Here is a 26715-nt window from a genome sequence, read left to right as displayed (position 1 = left end):
TTAATTTAGAAATAACTGGCCAAATTGATCCCAGCCTTCCCAACCATAATTCTCCCCCTGCAGAGTATGTTGATTTGTATTATCTTATTGTTTTCTCTCATTGTTTGTCTTTCTTTTTATTATTTTATTTTCCTACTGGTCCACTATATGACCAGAGATATTGAACCTTCACGATTTTATATATTTTGAGCTCATAAATTCCCTTGAGTTGTTGTCTTTCCAGGCTAAAGCTTCATCTTTTTCTATTCACATGTTCTAAAAATAATCTTTTTAACGATGTATAACATATAGAGACACAATTTGTCATTGTACAGTGTGATGGACTTTCATAGAATGAATGCAACTGATTAGTGAGCATCCAGGTCACAAAACAGAAGCCCTCAAATGTCCCTTCAGAGTCACGCCTTCCCCCACCCAGCCACTGCTCCATGATCACCATTATTCTGATTTCTAACATCGTGTTAATTTTTTTCTGGGTTTGAGTTCTTATATTAATGAAATCATATAGTAATTTTTGTTGTGTTTTTTACATTATGATTCTGAGATTGATTGCCTGGGCAATACTTAGATCATTCTAATTGCTATATAGTGTTTCATTGCTTGCCTACCACAATGTATCCATTTTACTGTTGATAGACATTGAGATTATTTCTGTTTTGTGGCTATTATTAATAGTACCGCTAGGGACATTCAAGTTCATGTCTTCTGGTGAATATATATATGCATGGATTTTGTTGTGTATATGCCTATGAGTAAGATCTTCAGGCCACAGGGTACACAAACATTCAGCTTTAGCACGTGCTGCCAAATCTTTTTCTCAAGTGATTTTGCCAATTTATATTCCCATAGCAGTGCATGAGAGTTTCAGTTGCTCACCAACATTTTAACTTATCTGTCTTTTAAATTTTAGCTATTCTAGGTATGTCGTTTTAGTTCATTGCAGATTCAATTTGAATTTTTTTTAATGATTAATGAGATTGAGTACTTTTTCATATACTTGTTGGGCTTTTTGTCTTTTTGATTTTGTTTTGAGACAAGATCTCCTGTCACCCAGGCTGGAGTGCAGTGTCATGATCATGGCTTACTGTGGCCTTGACCTCCCTGGCTCAAAGAGCCTCCCACCTTAGCCTCCCAAGTAGCTGAAACTATAGGCATGCACCGCCACACCCAGTGAAATTATTTTTCAGTTGTTAGCAATTTTAAATATCCTCTTTTGTGAAATGCCTGTTGAAATCATTACTTATTTCTCTATTAGATCATCTGTCTTTTTCTTTTTGATGTGTGGAAATTCTTTACATATTCTGGATACAAGTTCTTTGTCATACATATTGTTAGTATTATTTTCTCAATCTATGGCTTGGCTCTTCACTCTTTTTATGGCTTTTAGCTTTAATGCAACACAAGTTTTTTTTTTATACTTAATGGTTTTTATGTCATGTTTATAAAATCCTTGCCTAACCCAAAATCATGGAGAATTTTTTTTTCCTGAAAGCGCACATATGTAAGTTTTCACATTTAAATCTACAATCAATCTGAATAGAGGTCAAGTTTTGATTTTCCTTTTTCCACATAGATATTCATTTAGGTGCGGGGTGATATTACTTTCCTGCACATAGGGATTGTCTTATCTTCTGGTTGTTTGATAGAGTTGGGGAAGTTCTCATCAGTTAAACAGGGCTGAGCTGATCTACAATTCATCTTCCATTTTGCGTGACTCCTTCAACCTCTGGTTTGTTCCCTCTCCATGGCTGAAATATCCAAGGGTCCTAACTAAGGTTGTTTCCCAAGACCCTTTATCACAGTGTCATTTACTCTTGTCAGCGCACAGTTCTGCAAGTATTAACAAGTGCATACAAATAACAACCACCATGGATAAGATGTAGCACAGCTCTGTCACCCCAAAGTGCTCCTTCCGCCTTGCACTTAAAGTTTTTTCTACTCAGCTCCACAAGACTGCTAAGACTCTGCTCTGTTTCTCAGAAATGTTCTCCTTAGTCTCTTTCTTGTATCCTCTTGTTCCTTGTATCTTAAGTATACCAAATTCCTTGAGGGGGAAATCACTGAATGTGAGATGACTTTTCCAGGCCTTCCTTCTCTCCGAGATGTTGGCCCCTCAAATCCTGGTTACCACAGCAGCTCTGGGATACCTCCAAATTGATTTTGGTTTTGTGGAATATCATCCAGAGTTTCTAGTTGTTCTCAATGAAAGCACTGGACTGCCACAAGCTATTCCATTTAGATACTTAAGTCAGTCTGGCTACAGTCCACAAACTCATCAACAATTTCCTCCAAAACATTTAAAGAAAAGTGTTTTATAGAACTCAAAAAGGTAAAAGAAAGTGTCAATGTTGGCAGCTATGGCTGCCCCATGTATCCAGTCATGGAAGGAGCTTTGGAATAAAGCAAATCTGGGTTTTAATTTCCAACTTGGTCATTTATTAACTATGTGACAATAAATCTTACTTCCAAATGGGAATAATAAAAAACAACAAGTTTCCCAGTTTTCTTGTGAAGACTAAATGAAAGAACAGATATCGAGTACCTTGCAAATAGTAGGTATTCAATAAATTATAGATATTATTATATAATAATATTATCATTTCTCTTAGAGCTATAAAATACATTCATCTCTTAGACATAATAGAGAAGGGGTAGAGGTAGGTGGCCTTGAAAAGCAATACTCTTCTCTGAGCACCCTGTTAGATGCTGAAAAGGGGGAACTTGGTTGAAATTGTTTTATTCAAAACTATCACAAGGTCATTCACATACACAATACATTTCTTTTTGCATGGAAAGATGGTAGAAATAAACCATCTGAATTGAAGTACTGTTGCAAATCCATTCCAAATGCTACATGTTACAGAAGAAGGACTCGAGTGGTTAAATTACTTGTTCAAGGTCGATTCACTTGTTAGTATTTATTTAAATGACCCAAATTCTCTAATGTCATATATTTCTTTCCTTCTAACATACTCCTAGCTCCCATATTCAATATAAATGTAAAGCAGAGACAACTAATAATTTTTTATTATTACTGGCTCATTCTGACTAAAACCCATCAATCTGTTTTTAAATATTTTATTTTAATTTCCATCTCTACAAATTATGTGACTTCCTGCCAACTATGATTGAAATAGCTACTCGCCATTCCTTTCCCATTATAAGGGTTATATCCTGTAGCTTTTCGTTTTTCCATCTGTTATTAAGAAATGGTCTGCCTTATCCTCTAACATATGAAAGGAGGAGCTCATGCAAGCCTGTAGAACGCAGCTCTCTTGAAGTCTACCAAGCAAAAAAGGGAGTGAGGAACCTCCATCCTTCTGGGTACTGCAAACAAAGGTGACCATATGCTTCCCTGGCACTTTCATCTCTGGGCAGGGACAACCTCTCATGCTTTCCAGCAAAGGCAGCCCTGTGGGTATCGTTTTTTGGTAAGACCCTCTGCCCGGCACATCTTTCAGCATTGTGTATTCTACAAACAGACATATGAGCCTCAATCTCACATGGACTAAGTAACTTGGAAGAGTTTAATGGTTCCAGAGCACGCAGCCATCTCATAAAAGCCTCACACCAGGCTTCTCAAGGGCTCTGCCTGGAACATGCTTCCCTCAGATCTTTACATGGGGGACTCCTTCCCAGAAATGTATTTTTAATCTAGATGTCTCCTTTTCCGAGACCGTCCCTCACCATCCAACCTCCAGGGACACTTAGTGTCCCTCTTCACATCCTGCTGATTTTTTATTTGCTCACTGTCAGAAAGGCGTGTTGTTTGTACTCCAGCAGAGTGTAAGCTCCATGGAAACAGAGTCCTCGTGCATCATCATGTGCCCTGTCCTGGAGCAGAGGACTCACTCAATGAACAAGGAAATGTGCTCCTGTATCCACCAAATACACCCAGCACGGCGGGTCAGGCTCTGGCTTTGAATACTGGCCTCACCACTAGCTGGGTGAATTCAGGCAAATGACTTAAGCCAAGGAACTTCTCAGTGCTTATTCTAAGATAAGAATATCTATCTTACAAGGTTATTACAGTCATCAAATGAAATAATGTGTGCAACGTATGTCTATTGCAGTTCACCATAGCAAAGACTTGAAACCAACCTATATGCCCATCAATGATTGACTGGATAAAGAAAATGTGACACATATATACCATGGAATACTATGCAGCCATAAAAAATGAGTTCATGTCCTTTGCAGGGACATGGATGAAGCTGAAAACCATCATTCTCAGTAAACTTAAGAACAGAAAACCAAACACTGCATGTTTTCACTCATAAGTGGGAGTTGAAAAATGAGAATTCATGGACACAGGGAGGGGAACATCACACACTGGGGCCTGTCGGAGGGGTAGGGGGGCGGTGCTAGGGGAGGGATAGCATTAGGAGAAATACCTAACATAGATGACAGGTTGATGGGTGCAGCAAACAACCATGGCACGTGTCTACCTATGTAACCTGCACGTTCTGCATATGTATCCCAGAACTCTTAAAGTATTAAAAAAAAAAAAAAGGAAAGAAATAATGTGTGCAGTGTGCTTAGCACAGGGTCTAACACTGAAAAATACTAAACAAACAATGGCTATTATTATTTCCATAACAAAAGCAAAGCATATTATGGAAAGATCACGGAGGAACTGTTTCATAAAAATGATACTGTTGAAATCAGAGACCCTAATTCAACCATGTAAGATAAAATTTTAAATAATTAAAACCTAGTTCTTCCTGTTAGCTATTTACAGTTATTTATTTTTATGAAGGATCTCTAATTTAACCTTTGCAATGATTCTCTGTTGAAATAAGTTATATCACCCTCCCCTCTTCCCCCACCACCAGCCTCTTAGTATCCATTTGGGAAATGCCATCTTTCTGAGAATACTTGCCGCAGAAATTTTAACGTAGGATATTAGCCATCTCCTGTAAATATGTGCTAGCAATGTTTTTCTATTTGCTTAATCTAGAAAGATGCTAGTTACAGTTTTTCATGCGACCCAGTGACTTTAGAGTTCTAAGAAAATCACTATTCTTAGAGGACTAGAAATCTCCTATAGTAAATATTTTCATGTAAAACTCATTTCTTCCCATGCCTGAGGAGATGGTTAAATCAAAGGAGCAATAACGAGTGCCTGGCTGTTTGCCACCGGCTGCGATGGGGACTCGGGAGGAAGACAGGCTCATTTGCCTAACAGAGCCCAGCTCCCTTCCCGTCTTCCTTCATCTTGGGCCTTTTCCTTCCTTACTACCTCCGGTCTAGACTCAGCTTTCCCTGCAGAGACCTTTGGCAACTGTTTCTGAGCCAGGGCAGCCAGGATGTGTGTGTCGGGCACGGCATTAAAAGCCATGGCTTAAAGGGCTAAAGTGAGGAATGGTTCACCGGGGCGTCTATTGAAGTTGCAAGGTAACTGATGGGAGAGAAAGATCTTAAAGCAGGGAGTAAGAGCTTTAGCAACTCTCTGGCCCTTAGACCCTAAATCTGAAAATAGAAGGGAAAGAGATTGTCTGAAGACAAAATTCTACTGTCAGTCACTCTGCCATTCATGTGATGTTTTCTCTTGAAACTCTTCCTTTTTCTCACTGACGAGATAGTTCACGGACATACACAGACAATATACACCAAAAAGGTTTTCTACTGAAAACATTTTCTTCCTTTATTCATTCTCAAATTTTAAAATAAAAATACCAAGGAGATTGGGAGCAGCGAAAAGGAAACTTGGCAATTAGATACTGTCCCTGCCAGAGGGTTTGTCTTAACTATACCTCCTTCTCCAGAATAATTCATTCAGAATAATTCTGAGATGGACTCTGTAATAATTGTCTCTATTTTCCTTAAAATGCAAATGTACAATAGCTATTTCTACTCCTCCCTTATTTCTCCCTTTAGATTCTAACAACAGCACTTGAGGGAAAAAGGGTATTTGAAAATATATAGTCTGTATTAACTAAAATTCATTCAACTTAATTATGTTTCCATCCTCCTTTTATTCCAGGTATCATTGGAACATTTCAAGATCATCAAATCAAATTCCATAGGGACTGGTGATCAACCAGAAGGCTCAGACATCTGATTGCTGACCTGTGAGTGAAGTTTATGTTTAATTAATACTTTGGGTTCCTTTCTTAGGAATGACATAGCCTCTGTGCAAGATATCCTAAATTCTTACATCTAAAGATGCACTGTGAGAAACCAGGTTTTCTGCTGTGGCCTTTCTACTTTACGTACCAGTTAATTAATCAGAATCTATCAAGTTTTGAAGGCTCTATCAAGTCTTGTATCCTGTTTTCTAGTCTGATTATTTTGCTTTATTTTAAAATTTTTTTTGCAACGTAATGTCTTTCACAAAACAGTCCTGGATCAATAATGAAGTCTTCACTTCCTGTGAAACATGCTAGTGACTTGAATCAATAAAGATAACACAAGTCAGCCTTCCAAGGTGAATAAGCTCGTCTTTGTGCAAACACTGGTAATTTCAGGAGCACTAAGGAACCCCTCACTTTCAACCAAACGCTCTCACCTGGGAGAAAATTTATACCAGAACAGGGACCACCTACAGAGGTGAAAGAGGGGATTTCCATTTTAGAGGATGGAGAAACGAAAGGACACTTCACTCATTCACAATTTTGCTGAGCTTGGCTCCGGTAGGAGGAAAAGTTCTTTCAGGAGTTTCGCACACCACTCAGGCAATTGTCGTTTCAAGATTGTATCTGCCATTCCCGTGTGAGTTTTCTCAGGCTACCATAGCGAAAACCCACAGACTAAGTGGCTTAAACAACAGAGGTTTCTTTTTTCGCCATTCTGGAGGCTGTAAGTCTGAGATCAAGGTGTTGGCATGGGAGATTTCTTGAGGCCCTCCTTGCGGATGACCACATTCTCCTGTGTCTCCACATGGTCGTCTCTCCGGGCACACACCTGTCTGGTGTCTTTCTCTGTGCCCAAATTTCCTCTTCCTGTAAAAACATCAGGCATATTGGATCAGGCCCACCCTAAAGACCTCATTTTAACTTAATCACTCTTTAAAGAACTTGTCTCCAAATACGGTTACATTCTGAGGTCCTGAAAGATAGGATTTCAACGTATGAATTTGGGGGAAATACCATTCAGTCCACAATGCTGCCGCCATCATTTTCTGTCTCTAATATGCTGATTGTTTTTTTGTTTCTTGCACATGGGCTTCCCTCTGATTCTCCCCTCCTGAACTCCTTTAGCGATGACGTTACTCTCAGAGCATTTGCAGTTCCTATGGTGTATTATAGTCATTTGTGTACAGCTCTCATTTCCCTGTGACACTCTATAAATTCTGAAATCAGAAAGTGTGCCTTCTGCAACTCTCATAGCACTGGAGGAGATTTTGTATACAGTAGACATTTTGTAATATTTATTAAATGAATGAATGAATGGAAGGAGGATTAGATGCAGCCTCTGAACCTGTAATTTATTTGCTTTAAGACTGTCTCCAAATGTTGAGTATTAAAGGTGCTTTCTCCTCACTTGCTGTTCCTGAAGACAGGCAGAAATAAGCTAAGGCTGAGGAGAAACATTGAGAGAAACGTACGATTGACTAATAGCAAGAGTGAGTCACCTTTTCCCCAAAGAGGTAGGAAACAGTAAATAGCACGAGCATGCCCCAGTTATGGTGGCCTTTCTATGAGAATATTATCTGGGGATCCAAATGGGACTTACTAATTTGAAGCACGTGGGGCATGCAAAGGCATGTGTCTAGAAAACAATGCATATGCAGGTCCGGTGAGAACTAGAGAGACGCTCAGAGTCACCACCCACAGGCAGGAAGTGGCAGTGCATCAGTCAATGAGGCCGCCAGGGAAGACTGTAGAGGGAGAGGAGCAGTGGCTTACAGATTCCATCAGAAATTATATATGGAAAGTTTTCCTGGTAGATAACAGGAGAAGGACCCGTCCACGAGGAAGAACGCTACATGCTACCTCTAATGAAGGTGTGTGAGGACATGTAGATGAGCTAATGTGTCTATTTTTTCTCCCCTTGTATTTTTGGACGTATTTTGTACCTTCTCTGTCCTGTTTTTTTGGGCTATACCCCAGACCATTCCTGTGGGGCTAGCCCTGCCCACCTTTGCTCCCTTCTAGCTAACTCCCCCCGTGGTCATTGTGTGACTCCCGTGCTGCCTGCCCAGGGGATCTTGGACAACCTTCCTTTGGGCCCGTTTTCCTCATCAGCCAATCAGAGCTGATCAGAATGGATAGCAGGGGAGGCCAGGATGAGAATCCTTAATGACCAAAGAGACAGTTTGAAATAAAGGCTCCAGATAGGGTTGGAAGGCTGTACCTCTTTTGCCCTGAATACCCTCCTTCGTCCATTTTCCCCTGCTCATTGTCCCACTCCACCTGTTCCCCAGAATAAGCTTTGGCAGTATTTTAGGATTTTCTTGCCAGACCACAAGGCAGCTGCTAGAGTGGAGGGACCAGGCCATGGCCCCTGGCATGACCAGCCGCCCCTCTCTAGGCCTCACCATCAAATGTCATTTCTCATGGGGCCATACTTACCCCTGGGCTGAATTTCCCTAATTAGCTCTGCTAGCACGATGCAAATAAAAGGGGTAGAGATATTTACTCATCTCTCTTTTTATTTTCCAAAGTGTTGTTTCTTTTAAGTTCTCTCCTTGCTTTCAATTTATTTTTCTTCCCTCTCCCTTAGTTCTCTTTCCTTAGTAGAAACCCTTGATCTTCAGGGTGATTTTCTGATTATTAGCAGAAGAGGCTATCAGAGGTCTGGAAGCCACCTCCTGCTTTTCTTTATTCTTTATTCCCTTACCCCACCCAACTTTTTTTTAAATGTACGTGGAGATATCAGCTTTCTTCAAGAACCTACTTCCATACTTTCCTCTTTGTGTTCTTGAGTAGCCAGGAAAAAGATGCCGGTTTTCTTGAAGCTGCCCAAAATGTCAGTGACACGTGGGTCAGTGATTTTATGCAAATTGCTATTGATATCAAATGAGAAATGTTGAAAGCAAGAGGAAACCCTTTGCAATCCATGAATGGCCTAGTTGGGGTGTTCCAATGAATGATGGCCAGTAGCCAACATAGGTGCCTCCCGACTGTGTTTCATTAATTTCAGTCAGCTTACAGGCTTGGAGAGAAAGATCATTTTCCTATGAGCATGTAAAAGAAGTGCTTGGAGTTGTAAGCACCTCGAAGGCTTTGCCCTTGTTTTCGAGTAGGAGATTTTATAACCCCTGTGGGACAATATTTTTGGAGTCAGTTGAAGCTCCAGATGGAGTGGAAAGAGAAGTTTGGGTTTTTATTTTCTTCGTCTTCTTCTCTCCTTGAGTTTGGCAGAATGAGCCTCCTTAGAAACACTTGAGAAAGTCCTTAGTCTCCTTTGGTTCAGGTGGGCCCAAGCTTTTTATAGAAGGATCTGAAGGGAGCTTTCTTAAACTAAGAGTCTTTCCTGTGGGTTTTTGGTAGTGGCTGTAGAACTAGGTTCATGTGGGAGAAGGTCTGGAATCCATTCCCTTCCCTGGGAGTCTCCTCTCAAGGAGACTGTTCTCAGGGTCCTTGTCATGAGATATGAGAAGAAAAATCCACAGTGAGCCTGGGCATAGTCAAGATTTGGTTGAGAATAGAGGGAACACGAGGTCACAGTTTCTATGGGACCCCCAGCACTCTGGAAACCTTCACAGTAAAGAGGATAGAAGACATTCCAACATCACCACGTGCAGCTTTAGTAACCTTGCCCAGATAAATGTGTTTCCCCAGCCAGGGAATTGCACCTGGTTTTAAGAGGCCCCTCCATGAAAACACCCCTTCCTGCCTGGCATGACCATTGACAGAGAAAGACTGTGCTGAGAAGGGAGACAGAGCAGGGAGAAAAACACAACAGTGCCAGGAGCTCTTGCCTAGAACTCCTTTCCAGGCTTTTGTTCTCATAAGCACCAGTGAGTACACAAATAAAGAGAAAACAATGATTGTGCTGTTTAGCTTTGAAGCACCAACCATCATGGCTTTCCTAAGATTCCAACTCTAGTAGGATTTGTACAGTTACAGGACACAGACTCAACTGCTTCCGAACTCTGCTTTGGGATGCTTAACAAGATTAAGTTGTGAACATCTCATGCCACTCTGAGCAACAATACTCAAATAGTACTTAAGCAGAACAAATAGTCTGGGGTAAAAAAAAAACCCTAAGACATTTTCCTTCCTACTATTCTCTGTATCCCAGGCTTAACTTAATGCCAAATTAAATCTAGATTTCTTTTTTTTTTTAAATAGACGTTTCCTAGAGGAAAAGGCAGAGCTGTGTTCCCTGAAACATATTTTAACCCAAACTTAATACTTGGGGTTTTTTCTTTCCTCCTCCCTTTTGCTAATTCAAAACAAAATGTCCATCATCCTCTCTAACACCAGCCTCTAAGAGCTAGAGACAAATGGAGTCTGAATAGTCAGGCCAGTGTGGTACAAATGAGCTGTGATTTCAGGATACTGTTTTACTGACGGGAGAAAAGGGCAGTTGACTAGTTTAATATATTTGGCTGAAAACACTTTGCTAAAGAAGGCCAACATTAATATGGAATCCTGTTCTTTAATGACCAAATATGATGTATCATGGAAAGTGGCATCCTGAGTTTGGGGGAAAGCATGTTTATCATAGCCACAGAACGCAGACAGGAATGAATGCAAACACATGTTGGGCCCCGAGGAAGAAGCTCTTCTAGGAGCATTTTCTCCAAGTTCCTCAAAGAATTCCTCCTACAAGTATATGCTACCATGATGATTTTGAATCCGATTTCACCACACAATTACAAAATTGATATAAAGACATTTGTTATCATGAAAGACTCCGGGGATCTATCTAACTGTCTCCCATTACTGGCTAATGGTTTATAAATTTACAAATGCACTTAGAAGTTGGGGTTGATGAGGAAAGCCTGTGACCACCAGTAGCACCTTCTTAAACATGCATATTCAGTCACTCACTCATTCATTTATTCTATAGATAGCACTGGATTGGACCTTCTCCATCTCATGTGCCATATTAGGTCTGTGTTACATTTGCAAGTCTTGTGTTCCTTACCATGAAATGGACTGTTTTTTAATTAAATGCAATGGAATATTTCGTGAATCCAATGATGTGTTCAGTGACGTAAATTGTGATTTCTGATTCTGTATTTACTTTTCACTGGCCTCATCTTGGCAAGGGGTCACAATATTTTAAATTTCTCTGCCCTCTCATCTACCTATCATACTTTACCACGTGGTTTATAGGCAAAACACAGGCATGCACTGGCTATATCTGTAAATCTACTTTTCTGCAAATAACTGGAAGAGTAATGCATAATTTCCCCCTGCAGTATTTGTTTCCTAGATTCTAACTTTTGTTTAGAAGTTTGTTAAAAGCAGAATATAATGTAGTTTCAAGGATGCTCCTTCCCCTGTATCCATGGGGGATTGGTTTCAGGACTCCCAAGGATACCAAAATATACTGATGCTCAGTTTCCTGATATATAATGGCATAGTGCTTGCATATAATTTATGCGTTTCCTCTTGTATACTTTAAATCATCTCTAGGTCACTTTTAAAACCTAATACAATGTAAATACTACATAAATGCTCTCTACTCTAAGGAGCCATTGGTTTTTTTATTTGTTTGTTTTTAATATTTTTCTATCCCTGGTTGATGGAATCTATGGATGCAGAACCCATGATATGGCGAGTTCATAGTAATTGAACTTAAAAGCAAAGTAAGGGTGCTGTGATATTTTTACGAAATGCTCATAAAAATCAAAGACGAGAGACCAGAAGCCAATTTACCGTGAAGTCAGGAGAGCGTAAGCCACAGGGCCTCTCATGGGGACAGGTCCCTGCCTCAACACCCCCATGCCTGACTTTTTACATTTACTATTGTATTCTGGTTTTTCAAGAAGGCTTCTCAAATAATCTTCAGGTCCCACAAAACCTGGATCTGCCCTGAGACTGACACAGATAAACTGAGATGATTTAGCGTCATGTCTAAAGCTAATTAAGTGAGCAAAGCAAAGAAATGGTCAAAGTGTGAAATGTGATTATTTATTTTGTTAAGGCTTTAAGACAAATTCAGCTTATTTTCTAAAGTGAACCCCACTTAAGTGAAATAATAAATCAGTTTGCCAAAGCACAAGTGAACATAAACAGAAGATTCATTTTTACTTCATTAATAAACATCAAATATGAACGGAACCTAACATCAAGCAAGCAAAGGCCTCCTGCTGAACAGGAAACAGCTCCTAGTAAGAGCATTTGTACAAGAGCATAAATCCTTCCAGGCAGTCACGTGACCATTTCATCACTGAGGTCCTTGCCACAGTCCACTTTGATTTATCCATTTACAGGTCTTGTGAGATGTAACAGAATGTTGTGATTAAAAGCACACAATTTGGGGCTGGGTTGCCTGGATGTAGATCCCGGCTCTACCACTTACTAGTTATGTGACCTTCGGCCAGTGACTCACCTTCTCTGGGCCTCTGTCTTTTCATCTGCAAAATGGAAATGTAAGGATTGTTACAAGGATTTAAACTGATATTATTGAAGTTCTTAGAACTGTGCTTGGTACATAGTAAGTGCTACATAACTGTTGGCTAAATAAATAAACTTCTTCATCTAGACTGAAAGCTCTATGGGATTGCTTGTGGGTTCACCCTTGCAACTGTTCACAGTGCCTAACCTGGCACGTGGTCAGCCATCAGTGAAAGACTGTAGAAATCTGGGTCACAAACCAGCAACCCAGGGCCCATGCTGCTCTGCAAATGTGCTTCCCTTGTCTGGCATTGATGTGTTTTGGTCTTGTGTCCCCACCCAAATCTCACCTTGATGGTAATAATCCCCATGTGTTGTAGGAGGAACCAGGTGGGAAGTCATTGAATCTTGGGGGTGGGTTTTTCCCTGTGCTATTCTCATGATAGGGAATAAGTCTCACAAGATCTGATGGTTTTATAAAGGGGAGTTCCCCTGCACATGCTCTTTTTTGCCTCCTGCCATGTAAGACGTCCCTTTGCTCCTCATTTACCTTCCACCATGATTGTGAGGCCTCCCAGCCATGTGGAACTGTAGGTCAATTAAACCTCTTTCCTTTGTAAATTACCCCGTCTTGGATATGTCTGTATTAGCAGTATGAGAATAGACTAATGCAAGCATTTTTTAAAAATAATTTTGAGTCTGAAAGCTCATAGGCTTGCAGGGAAGCGTATATTCTCCATTTTCCCATGAGCTACCACTCCCCAGATAGTTACTTCTTTGGTCCTTTAAACTATCTGAGTTTTTCATGCCTGATGTAAATGAATGATCACATAACACGTGAGCACTGCTATAGTTAGTGGCAGTTTTATGGCCCATTGGAGTAGAGAGATGGGGCCCATAAGGAAGTGAAATAATGAGCCATTTCCACTCGCTGATGCTGCAAACGGTATTCCAGTTAACCTACCTATCCCTGTTTCTAAACTAGAGGTCTCAGAAGAGAAATAGGAAATCAAGAATCTGAGCAAGTACTTGCTTAGAAACAGAGATGAGTATGACCTAATGTCAGAGCTGGCCGACACTCCATCCGTCATGAGAAGCTAGGTCATGCTGGCATCAGAAACAGTCAAAATCTCGGCGACTTCAAAACAAACACGTGTTTATCACTCATACTTTGTCACTAACCCTGGATAAGCAAGGGCCTCTAGTTCACATCACTGTCATCCATGCTTAGGAATCCCTACTGACAATGACTGTCTGGAAATCCTATCAACCACGGTGGAGAGGAAAGAGCTCTTTGGACGGTCTCCTGTTGGCAAGTGACATGATACTTCTGCTCAAAACTCTTGGCCAGAATTAGCCACTTGCCTCCAGATGACTGCAAGGGGCAAGCACGATTCTATAATATGCCCAGAAGAAGTAAAACAAGAGCATGGGGCAAACAGCACAAAGCATCGTAGCTGCGACGTTATTTGGAACTTGGAGTCTTGGGCCAGGATTCTTAAGCTTTTCAATGAGTTCAACTCAGCAAATATTTCCATTCATAAATAACTGCATAGCAAAGTACTCAGCATTGTGAGGGGATATCGGAGGAGATGTAGGCCCTGACATCGAGCAGCTCCAGACTTGGTCAAGAGAAAGCGATGCTATAAAACATTTGAATAACAAGCCCATATAGTATTGATCATCAAGAACAAGGCCAACAATTGCAACATTTGAATAACAAGCCCATATAGTATTGATCATCAAGAACAAGGCCAACAATTGCTGTAGAAGCTGATAGGGAGGGTGGTTCTGAGATAAAGATAGGACTTGAAATGGACTTTAGAAAAATATATGGGATTTGCGGCCGGGCACAGTGGCTCAAGCCTGTAATCCCAGCACTTTGGGAGGCCGAGGTGGGTGGATCACGAGGTCCAGAGATCGAGACCATCCTGGTCAATATGGTGAAACCCCGTCTCTACTAAAAATACAAAAAATCAGCTGGGCATGGTGGCGCGTGCCTGTAATCCCAGCTACTCAGGAGGCTGAGGCAGGAGAATTGCCTGAACCCAGGAGGCGGAGGTTGCGGTGAGCCGAGATCGCGCCATTGCACTCCAGCCTGGGTAACAAGAGCAAAACTCCGTCTCAAAAAAAAAAAAAGAAAAATATATGGGATTTGCAGGCATGGAGGGCACTTCAGGTTATGGGTGGCAAGAAGCCAGGGACAAAGGTCCAGAGGCAGAAATGAGGGTGAAATCATTTCAGGACTCAGGAGTTAGGGCTGGCTATAAGTTGTGTTTGCATGGGAAGGTGGAGTGGCAAGAGGAATCATGTGATGGATAGAGTGGAACCATTTCGTGGAGAGCTTCTGGGGTCTGCAGAGAAACAAGATAGTGGCATGTGGGAGGAAGATCATTTTTCCTGAATAACAAAGCCGAGGAATCTTCAAAACCAAGGAATCTGCACCTCCTAATCACCAATCCTTTCCAACCACATTTATTCCCAAAAACAAGAGTCCCGAATTCCCAACAGCTTCCCAGATCTACAAGGCAATCACTGAATGGAGACAGTAGTAAACCCCGGGCTGCTTCTGCCTCCAGTTTAAAGTATCTTTGATCACTTCTCATGCTGACAAAGAATATCCGAGTTCAAGTGAAATAGCCTCTTCTTGCTGGGGTCAGTTCAGCCTTTTTGCTATGTAACATCTGTTTTTAAAATTCAGCTGAGAGCTGAGACCTTGACTTAAATCTGTTTAACTTAAAAAGCAGCAAGAGAACATCTTGTTTTCATGAATGTCCAGGGGCTGTGTGTCAACAAATAAAAGGTCTGTTTGCGGTATTCAAAGTGGAAAAGCTGGTTGTGAGATGTTCTGCCACTGGGATAAATTTATTATGGACTGTTTGTTTCTTGGAAGCATGCGCCAGCATTTGAAAAACACAGTGGACCAGCTTTGTTTAAATCAGCATATTTCTGCTTGATGGTGGGTTAGAACCACGCTTTTGTTGTCAGAAGTTCCCGGAGCTGGATGGGTCTAGAAAGATGTCCTCTTTCATACCTCCCACCTTAACCGGATCAAGTTAATGTCTTACGTGGATTCCCTGGGTCCGCGTGAAATCTGGCAATAGCTTCTGATGGATCCTTATTTTTATGTGGCTTATACAGGACCTGAAGTGAGACTAGTTCACTATCCCTCAAATCTGACTAGTTCCTTTTCTCCTCACCCAACTATTGAGGAGAAAGAAGTGGAAAGGAATTTTATTTATCTGCACCTAGGGGAACGCATGTCTGGCACGTACTCGATGTCAATTTAATTTGATGAATGAATACAAACTCTAGTCTTACAAATGTATGTTCCTGTATGAATTCATGTCTGTATACATGTTAATGTCATTCCTTTTGGAAAATGTGATTACCGCCCAGATATTCGAACTCACAGCAAGCCATCAGATCGCTCCTGTCATTCTCTCTCATAGCAGCTTCTTTTTAGGTTTTTTTCCTAACCTTATCCTGATTTGTATTTTATTTGTTGATTGTCCATCTCCACCATCAGGCTGCAAGCACCTTGAGGGCAGAAGAGTTGTGTTCACATCTTATAGGCTGCACTGAATAGTAAGGTGGCTAGTACATGAATAATATTTCATAGACATTTATTGAATGTTTTTATTAAAGTTCTCATGGGGAAGATGGTTGGAGAGTCTCGGCCACTCCTGATTGTATCTGAATGTAAATACGATGCAGAAGACAACTGGACTTACAGTGCAGCTGAATATGTAGGGGCCTTTTGTGTGATGACACACTCAGATTCATCTGTCCATACACGCTACTGAAGGTCACAGGGGATGGGCTACTCTAACCATCTCTATTTTCTCGATTTAAGGTGGTCAGCTATATCTGTCATATAGCTGGCCCGGATTAATATCACGGCACAGGGCCGTAGTTTAGGAATTATTCCCCTCAGATGATTAACTCATTCCTGGTGGGATAAATCTGCGACTTTAGCCTTATTAGCAAGAAATTCTGGCTCACGAAGCTATCTGGTAAAGGCAGCGTGATACGGTTCAGATTTGTGTCCCTGCCAAATCTCATGTCAGATTGTGATCCCGGTTGTTGGAGGAGGGGCCTGGTGGGAGGTGATTGGATCACGGGGAAGGGGTTCCCCCTTGCTGTTCTCATGTTAGTGAGTGAGTTCTCACGAGATCTGGTTATTTAAAAGTATGCAGCCCCTCCCCCTGCTGTTTCTTCCTCCTACTCCGGCCACGTAAGTCATGCCTGCTTCCCATTTGCCTTCTGCCATGATTGAAAGTCTCCCGAGGCCTCCCCAGTCATATTACTTATACAGCCTGCCCATGAGCCAATTAAACCTCTTTTCGTTGTAAATTACACAGTCTCAGATAGTTCTTTATAGCCATGCAAGAGCAGGTTAATGCACAGTGCAAGGATCTACAGTCAGAAAAGCGTTTTGGTACTCAACAGACCTGAGACTTAGTGTCCACATTCACTTGTCCGGCAGTCAGTGCAGATCTTTCTGGTGATCAAGCAAAATGTGAACACTTCTAGTTGAAGGGTAAGAAGGTGGATTCATTTGCTCCATTTTTCTTTGGCTGCCTGTGTAGATGTAATTGAAATGGGAATGAGATGTGCATTCCAAGGGATCTCAAGAGAAATGCTTATTCGTTTACAAGAGGTGCAATCCCACAATAGTTTCTTGCTTTGTATACTTGAAAACATTCCCAAAGAAACAAAGTTGGATGCAGAAAAAATATTGGGAGAAAAGAAAAATAATACTCCAAATTCTGAACAATTCTCCTTTAATATGTTGCTCCGTCCGCCAGCTGGCCACAGGGTTGACTACTTGTAATATATACTTTTGGTAGGCCGCATGTAGTTCTTGGAACTGTTTATATTAGGCTGCAGAAACTTAATTATTCTAAAATTGGCAGGGTGCTCTTTAGTTACTTAATACAAAATTGCTTAGTCATCTTTAAACACAGTGTGGACAGCTTTGTTTAAGTGTGAAAAATTAGGAATTGCAAATGTACTCCAAAGAGATTTTTAAGTCAAGGAGAAAAATGAGAAAGTATCATTCTTTCAAGACATTGAGCAGGTGGTTGCCACATGTTTTAATTTGACAAGCTAGGTAGCTGTCGAGTTGAAGTCCTTTATTACGAGTATTTTTCCATTTTCTTTGTAGATATCGTCAGAAGTAGCAAGGTGCTTAGATGGTATTCGAATCCTACATTCTGTCAAGTAGAGGTTTTCCAGCAAGAGGGTGAGGAACTCGAGCATCAGCTCCTGGAACAGCTTTCTTTTTCTAAGAAATGAACAAGGATGTGCCGTTTCAAGCTGGCTGTCTCTTCTTTTGCCTCTTTTGGTTTGAATCCTTCTCTCACCATCCTTGAACTGCTGCGCTCCACGTATAGTGCAGAGCTATAGTGCTTTAGCGGGGAAACAGGCAGGCCGAGTGAGTTTCTTCTGCACATTTTAAAGTCTGAAGTGGCGCCGGGGGTTCCCAGTTTTTCCAGGAATGCCCAAGTCAACCTCACACTTTTGCTGCGATCTGGGCTGGGGCTCCTAAGAGAGATGGTGAGAAAAGATAAAAGTCCTATAGCCAATGGGTAGTCACATGAGGCCAGGGAAGGGTAGGTTCCCAAGCAGACATCCAGAACGTTGCCTTCTGTTTCTAATTACTGAGCATGGTTAGAGAGCAAAATCAGGCAACACGTTTTTTAGACTGATGGAAACATTTAAATCGGCTCTGAATGTCAGTGTTTTCTAATTATGATGGAGGAGTAGCAAGGGGTTTCCAAAGGCTGCAGAAATTTGAAGTGTTTTCGCTGAATTCTGATTCTCTTCTTTTCTTATTCGTCATGTCTCCTTTTTCTTTCAACATCCAAGAACAAACCTATTCCCTCAGTTAAATGCCCAATACTCCCCTTCCTGAAAGCAGAATGTCTCTTGAAAACCAACTTCCTTTCCACCGGAGGAAAACAACCATAACTACAGATCGAAATATAAAATAGGGATCCATAGTAAACCACCACCATTCCCAAGGATACTAGGAGCTCCGCCAGAGACACAGCCTTTTGATAATGCCTTAGCCAAGTTCATCTGTTTAACAGCGAAGTCCAACACATCAGCAATGCCCTGGAATATGTTCCAACTCAACAAGGTGAGCCTAATGCTGAGTATAAGAAAAATAGTCGGTTAAGAACTTTGAGGGATCACAAGAGAGAGTAATCACTTCTAAGAGATAACAACCTTTTACAGAAGACAAATATGTACTTGTATTTAAAACACAACCTAGAAACTAAGTGTTCCCACAGAAATACAATATGGGTATCAGTACAAACTTAGGTCATTGGGTCAGTTGTGCAAAGATTCTATGGTTTTGTGCTAATCTTAAGCAGGCCCCAACTGTGAGCCATTCCCGTATCCCCAAATTAACAAATGAGTGAAATTACTATCTACATGACTCATTACTATCTAAATTACTTTCTAAATCTAGAGAAAGAGGAAGCAATCTAAGTACTTTTCAACTTAATATTTATCCGTAAATGTATATGCTTAAATTATGTCTATTACATCTAAGGGACATAGCAGATAACGTCCTTTGGTTTGGTTTCAGAGCTTTCCACCTTAGATTATAAACTTCTCGAAGACAGTTTTTAACCTGCTCTGCAGTTCTGGAATATAATAGACATGCTAGATGATCATGATGAATAGAAGTCAAATAATTTGCTAGAGAGTAATTAGTCCCTGATCAATAACAGATTGACAAAGCGCCTCTGGAACACACCTTTGAATTGTTTTCAGCAATATAAATGGATTTGCATCCTGCCATCTAAGCTCTCCTACTTTATATTAGCAAGATAGCTGGCTAAGGCTCTGTGTCTGGCTTTTGATCACTAAACTGGAAGAGTTTATTGAACAAACCAGTCGCAAAAAGCAGACACATGAGTTACTGCCTTTTTTTTTTTTTTTTTTTTTTTTTAGCTGAGTAGTTCAGCAAGTCCAGAAGGTCACTCACAAGTTAAACTACTTTTATGTAAAATATGGTGATCTCTACAGCATGTTTACAATGGGGAAGACCCATGGCTTCTGAACTTGTATTCCATGTGAATCACTCTTGGGTCTCGTGACTCAATTTGAAGTATGATCTTTCTCCAGCCAGTGTCTCAGCTTCTTTTGTATTTGCCAAGCATTTCACTTTCTCAGTTGTAAGTGCCCAGTCACAGCAAGATTACCCCATCCAAAGAACCTCCATAGGAGAATGGAGCGAGTATCAGTGAGGGAATTATGAGAGAGATGCTGACCTATACAACATCCCACAACTTATCACATATTCTCTATGAGATTGTAAGGTCTTTGAAGACAGAGGCCATGTCTAACACAACCTTCATGCCTCTGAAGTGCATAGCATTACTTCACTCAGTACAATCACTTCATATTAGGAATTGGAAGATCTTTCTTTTTTTTTTTTTTTTTTTTTTTTGAGACAGAGTCTCACTCTGTCACCAGGCTGGAGTGCAGTGGTGCCATCTCGCCTCACTGCAACTTCCGCCTCTCTGATTCAAGTGATTCTCCTGCCTCAGCCTCCCCAGCAGCTGGGACTGCAGGTATGCACCATGCCTGGCTAATTTTTTGTATTTTTAGTAGAGATGGGCTTTCCCCGTGTTGGCCAGGATGGTCTTATCTCCTCATCTCATTATCCCCCTGCCTCAGCCTCCCAAACTCCTGGGATTACAGACATGAGCCACTGCGCCTGGCTAGGAGTTGGAAGATCTTATAGCAGGGTGATCCAAAAGAACTTTCTGCAATGATGAAAATGTTCTCTGCACTGTCTTACATGGGGGCCACTAAACACATGATAGCCACTGAGCTCTTGAAATGGGACTGGAGAAGCCGAGCAACTTTTAAACGTGCTCTGAATGAAGAGACCACCTAAACAGGCTTTGTGTAAGCAGCAAGGCTGTTTATTCACTCAGGTGTGAGCAGGCTGGGTTCGAAAAGAGTCAGCAGAGGGTGGTGGGATAGGAGCTGGTTTTATAGGTTGGGGGTAGGCAATGGAAAGTTACAGTTTAGGGCGGGTGTTTTGCAAGCTGGGGGTGGGGTGTCACAGGATCCAGTGTCACAAGGTTGACCTATCAGTTGAGGCATGACCAATGGTAGAATGTCACAAGATCGGTTAATCAGGCCACAGGCTCCAGTGTCACAAGGTTGACTTATCAGTTGAGGCAGGAGCAAGGGTGGGATGTCACCAGGTCGGTTAATCAGGCACTGCAGGAGCTAGATATTCTCCTTTTGCAGTTTTCTTGTTATCGCAGACTTTCTGGCTCCAGGAGACCATCTGGAGGCGTACCTGTGGGTTACAGGGGTCACCATGGCTTGACTGTGGTGTAGTCCATGGTGCAGTCAGTTCGAAGAACCTTGCAAAGCTCAATTTTAAATTTTATTTATTTTCAATTAAATTTAAATGACCTCATGGCTAGTGGCTACCATATTGGACAGCAGAGCCTTAGAATCTTAAAAAGTGTATTTTCACTATAACCCTAAACAGATGGCCACTTCACTTTTCACTGTCTATTTTCAGAGATAGGGGTCTGCCCTTTCCATGTACCCCCATTTTTGGGTAGTCCTGCTGGAGCTGAGCCTCCCTGCATCTGATTTATGTGTGATAATAATGTGAATGCCTCTGCTAGTCAGGCATACATTTAGAAAACATCTTTATAAGGCCAGGTGCGGTGGCTCACGCCTGTAATCCCAGCACTTTGGGAGGCTGAGGCGGGTGGATCACGAGGTCAAGAGATCGAGACCATCCTGGCCAACATGGTGAAACCCCATCTCTACTAAAAATACAAAAATTAGCCGGGTGTGGTGGCACGTGCCTGTGGTCCCAGCTACTTGGGATGCTGAGGCAGAAGAATCGCTTGAACCCAGGAGATGGAGGTTGTAGTGAGCTGAGATTGTGCCACTGCACTCCAGCCTGGCCACAGAGCAAGACTGCCTCAAAAACGAAAAGAAAAGAAAAGATCTTTATGTATTTGTAGCAAGTCTATGTATTTTTTCCCACATGGACACAGTTAGTGGAGAATTTCCACCTTACCTTAGGGTTTACACTTCTGTCATTTGCTCTTCTCTAGGGGAAAAAGAGCAGCAGTGGTCTCATGCCTATTCTGATTTAGCATTAAACTCTTGTCTTTCAGCTTAATTCTCCTTGAGTTCATCAAGGAAAAGTAAACACTTGAAAAGAAAACAGAAGAAATTGTGTCCCAAATTTTCACTTCTCTTCACTCTTCTAAGCAACTTTCAAGTTGGTTTAGAAATTAGTTTAAATCAGCAGGGCGCAGTAGCTCACACCTATAATCCCAGCACTTTGGGAGGCCAAGGCAGGCGAATCGCGAGGTCAGGAGTTCCAGGCCAGCTGGGCCAACATGGTGAAACCCGGTTTCTACTCAAAATACAAAAATTAGCTGGGTGTGGTGGTGGGCACCTGTAATCCCATCTACTTGGGAGCATGAGGCAGGAGAATTGTTTGAACCCAGGAGGCAGAGGTTGCAGTAAGTCGAGATCACACCATCGCACTCCAGCCTGGGCCACAGGGCAATACTCCATTTCAAAAAAAAAAAAAGAAAGAAATTCTTGTAGATCTGCTTTAGTTCTTTGTAAATTCTGGATATCAGCCCCTTGTCAGATGGGTAGGCTGCAAAAATTTTTTCCCATTCTGTTGGTTGCCGATTCACTCTACTGACTGTTTCTTTTGCCGTGCAGAAGCTGTGGAGTTTGATTAGGTCCCATTTGTCTATTTTGGCTTTTGTTGCCATTGCTTTTGGCATTTTGGTCATGAAGTCCTTGCCTACACCTATGTCCTGAATGGTTTTGCCTAGATTTTCTTCTAAGGTTTTTATGGTGTTAGGTCTGATGATTAAGTCTTTAATCCATCTGGAGTTAATTTTGGTGTAAGGTGTCAGGAAGGGGTCCTGTTTCTGCTTTCTGCACATGGCTAGCCAGTTTTCCCAACACCATTTATTAAACAGGGAGTCCTTTCCCCATTGCTTGTTTTTGTCAGGTTTGTCGAAGATCAGATGGTTGTGGGTATGTTATATTTCCTCTGAGGCCTCTGTTCTGTTCCATTGGTCTATATCTCTGTTTTGGTACCAGTACCATGCTGTTTTGATTACTGTAGCCTTGTAGTATAGTCTGAAGTCCAGTAGTGTGATGCCTCCTGCTTTGTTCTTTTTGCTTAGAATTGACTTGGCTATGCGGGCTCTCTTTTGATTCCATATGAAGTTTAAGGTGTTTTTTTCCAGTTCTGTGAAGAAGGTCATTGGTAGCTTGATGGGAATAGCGTTGAATCTGTAAATTACTTTGGGCAGTATGGCCATTTTCACGATGTTGATTCTTCCTAACCATGAACATGGAATGTTTCTCCATCTGTTTGTATCCTCTCTTATTTCGTTGAGCAATGGCTTGTAGTTCTCCTTGAAGAGGTCCTTTACGTTCCTTGTTAGTTGTATTCCTAGGTACTTTATTCTCTTTGTAGCAATTGTGAATGGCAGTTCGTTCTTGATTTGGCTCTCTTGAAGTCTATTACTGGTGTATAGGAATGCTTGTGATTTTTGCACGTTGATAATGGGCAAAGGATATGAACAGATACTTTACAAAAGAAGACATACAGGAGGCCAACAAACATATGAAAAAATGCTCATCACCACTGGTCATCAGAGAAATGCAAATCAAAACCACATTGAGATACCATCTCACACCAGTTAGAATGGCGATCATTAAAAAATCGGGAAACAACAGATGCTGGAGAGGATGTGGAGAAATAGGAACACTTTTACACTGTTGGTGGGAATGTAAATTAATTCAGCCATTGTGGAAGACAGTGTGGCGATTCCTCAAGGACCTAAAAATAGAAATCCCATTTGACCCAGCAATCCCATTACTGGGTATATATCCAAAGGATTATAAATCATTCTACTATAAGGACACGTGCACACGAATGTTCATTGCAGCATTGTTTACAATAGCAAAGACCTGGAACCAACCCAAATGCCCAACGATGATAGACTGGATAGGGAAAATGTGGTACATATACACCATGGAATATTACGCAGCCATCAAAAACGATGAGTTCACGTCCTTTGTAGGGACATGGATGAACCTGGAAACCATCATTCTCAGCAAACTGACACGAGCAGAAAATCAAACACCGCATATTCTCACTCATAGGCGGGTGTTGAACAATGAGAGAACACATGGACACAGGGAGGGGAGCACTACACGCTGGGGTCCGTTGGGGGGAAATGGGGGAGGGGCGGAGGGTGGGGAGGTGGGAAGAGATAGCATGGGGAGAAATGACAGATACAGGTGAGGGGACGGAAGGCAGCAAAGCACACTGCCATGTGTGTACCTATGCAACAATCTTGCATGTTCATCACATGTACCCCAAAACCTAAAATGCAATTAAAAAAAAAAAAAAAAAGAAATTTGTCTAAATGCCAGTCCTGGTTTACCACTGATTTGTGGTGGTTAAGGAGCCAGTGTCAAAGTCTCCTTTCTTTAAATGGGGTTGAATTGATTCTTCTTACTTGGGAGGATCAAATAATGATAACCATAAAGTTTTAAAAAATGTAAAGTGTTCGAAATTAAGGTGGTATTATCTGTGATAACACTTGAAAATGCAACCTAAAGTCCCTAGACATGCTGTCTTCCTAAGTGTTGAAGTTACAAAAACCCTCATTTCATAAATTGGAGCTACCCAAACTGTCTGCTACGCAGAAGGTGAAAGAGAGGGCGTAAAGACATTGGCTTTAGTAATGTTAAAGCTGACTGGGCGTGGTGGCTCACGCCTGTAATCCCAGCACTGAAGCCCAGGCCGGTGGATCACCTGAGGTCAGGAATTTGAGACCAGTTTGATCAACATAGTGAAACCCTGTCTCTACTAAAAATACAAAATAATTTGGGTGTGGTGGTGCATGCCTATAATCCCAGCTACTTGGGAGGCCGAGGCAGGAGAACTGCTTGAACCCCAGAGGCTGAGGTCGTAGTGAGCTGAGATTGCGCCATTGCACTCCAGCCTGAGCAACAAGAGCGAAACTCGATCTCAAAAAATAAAATAAAATAAAAATAATAATAATAATGTTAAATCTTCCAGGTCTTCTGTTTGCTAGTGGAGAAGTACAAATAGAGCAAAGTAATGCTAAAAGATCATTCAGGGAAGGTGAGGGAAAAACAGGTCATAACCTGTTAACCTGCACTTAGTAGGTCTTTGTGTTTTGGATTCCATTGATTAGAGAAAAGAAACAGCTTGAGGAGCCCTGCCGCCGGTCGATTGCATTAATTCTTATTTCTATGCTGCTGTTCTTGACAGATCTGCCTGGGTGAATGCATGCATTTTTTTAAAGTAGCACAGATTTTTGGAACAAGATGGTGAAGGTTGAGCTAAAGTTAAATGCAAACTGTACATTCTAATCTATTTGTTTATTTGGTTTTTGAATCCCAAATGAACCATTCAGTTCAGAAAAGAGCAAAGTGGCTTGATAAATTGATTTTTTTTTTAAAAGGACAAAAGTTCATTTGGTACAGTCAGAAAGAAAATCCTGCCAGATTTACTGTGTAACTACTGCAAATGTGGGTTTATATAATTTTTTAGATTCATATATAGTCAATTACCAAGGTCTTTGATTCACTTTGTAAACACCGATCAGTCAGTAAAGTACAGAGAGATGAATTGGCTTGAGTTACATTTTCCATACTCAGAATGGTAAAAGCTAGAATAAAAAGCCAGTGGCTCAAATTGGCTACAATTTCTGAGTGCCTACTCTGTCCGAATAGTGGAAAGATTTTTTAAAAGACTGTATCTTTTCATAAGTGGCCATAAGAACAAAAGCATATGGAAAGTAAAATATTAATACAAATATTTTTTTTAATACAAATATTTAAAGACTAAAGAGAACAATTGATGAGCCGCAGCCAACAGTGTGTTATTGATTATCAAAATAAATTACAGATATTCAAGGAGGGAATTGTCACCTTTAAGCTAGGGTTCTCAGGAACGGGAATCATGAGAGAAGTAAAATTTGAGCCTGAAATTCATGATGGAATAAAAATACGGATAGTGAAGATGTGAACTAAAAAGAATGAGTGAAAATGTAGAGGTAGAAAATTGTAAGACATATGAGAGATAATAAAATATTTTTTATCTGGGATGCTGCGGTACGTCAGCTTGAAAGGAAGGTTAATGGTTTGTAGATCAAAACATTAAATGAGAACAGACTTAGATACTCAAGACATTTACATCTGGGAAGGCGGATGGAGAATGTGTATGTCACGCGTGATGCCTCCAACTGTGTTGGTTCAAGCAGGTACAGAGTCATAGTAGTATTATATGGAGTAAGATGAAACTTTGTATATTATCTCCTAAATCAGCTCACTTTATAGAGAAGTACAAAAGCTTCGGTCTCAGTCTCCTAGGTATCATTCCAGGTCACTATTTGCCAAGGGTTTGCAGAGGAAAACAGTTAAAGGGTCACAGGGAGTGACACTCATTTGCAGATCAGAGGTAGGAAATCTGCTGGAGTATACTGTATCCAGAAATCACCTAATACTTGTAGGAGGAAGAGAAATATCACTGAGGTTCAGCGATGGCCCAACTGAAATGAATGCAAATCTTTAGGATAGACACAACATGCTCCCTTTCTCCCACAAAGCACTGAATCTCAAGATCACAAGGCAGAAAGCAGGTGACGGGTGTGATCCAAGGTTGCAGATGAGTGTGATAAGCCTGGTGGAAGTTTAAAGAAGCAAGAAAGTCTCAAATCTCAATTCGAGGAGGGCAAAGACCTTTTCTGTCTTGTTCACGGTTAAATCCCAGTGTCTAGAACCTGGCACATCATAGCTGTTCAGTAAATATTTATTGAATATTGATTGTATCAGTGTTTTTGTGAGGCCTCATTGAAGTAGCTGAATCATGAAATTTACAGTGGGTGCAAAATGGTGATGAGTCAGAGAGGACCTGTCTAATAATGGTTTTGAGTCTTTGAAGACTAGCATTCCTTGCAAGAGCAGAGAAATGATGGGGGTTGTGTTGTGATGAGGGTATGGCGGATTAGAGGAGAGAGATGTGTAATGACGAAGGTGCAATACAAGAGAAGAAACTACAATATGGGAGAAGAATATGCAGATGCTATCGAGGGTATAGCCATCTGGAGTTACGAATTTTACAAAGCACTCAAAATAAATTAACGGAGATGAAACAAGCGTTTGCAAGGCT

The 26715-nt window shown here is 41.1% G+C and overlaps 1 protein-coding gene across 4 annotated transcripts in view; it reads left to right on the top strand.

The window, feature by feature from the left end:
- CALD1 (caldesmon 1) overlaps positions 1–26715 on the top strand; it is a 206182-nt gene that overhangs the window by 61285 nt on the left and 118182 nt on the right. For all 4 annotated transcript variants that reach the window (XM_074379033.1, XM_039473105.2, XM_074379035.1 and 1 more), the window contains exon 2: positions 5987–6074. The gene's annotated coding sequence lies outside the window, so the exon portion shown is untranslated. The remainder of the gene's footprint in view (positions 1–5986; positions 6075–26715) is intronic.

The sequence above is a fragment of the Saimiri boliviensis genome, chromosome 10, assembly GCF_048565385.1.
Source record: "Saimiri boliviensis isolate mSaiBol1 chromosome 10, mSaiBol1.pri, whole genome shotgun sequence".
Taxonomy (NCBI): domain Eukaryota; kingdom Metazoa; phylum Chordata; class Mammalia; order Primates; family Cebidae; genus Saimiri; species Saimiri boliviensis.
This window is presented reverse-complemented; position numbering and strand designations above follow the sequence as displayed.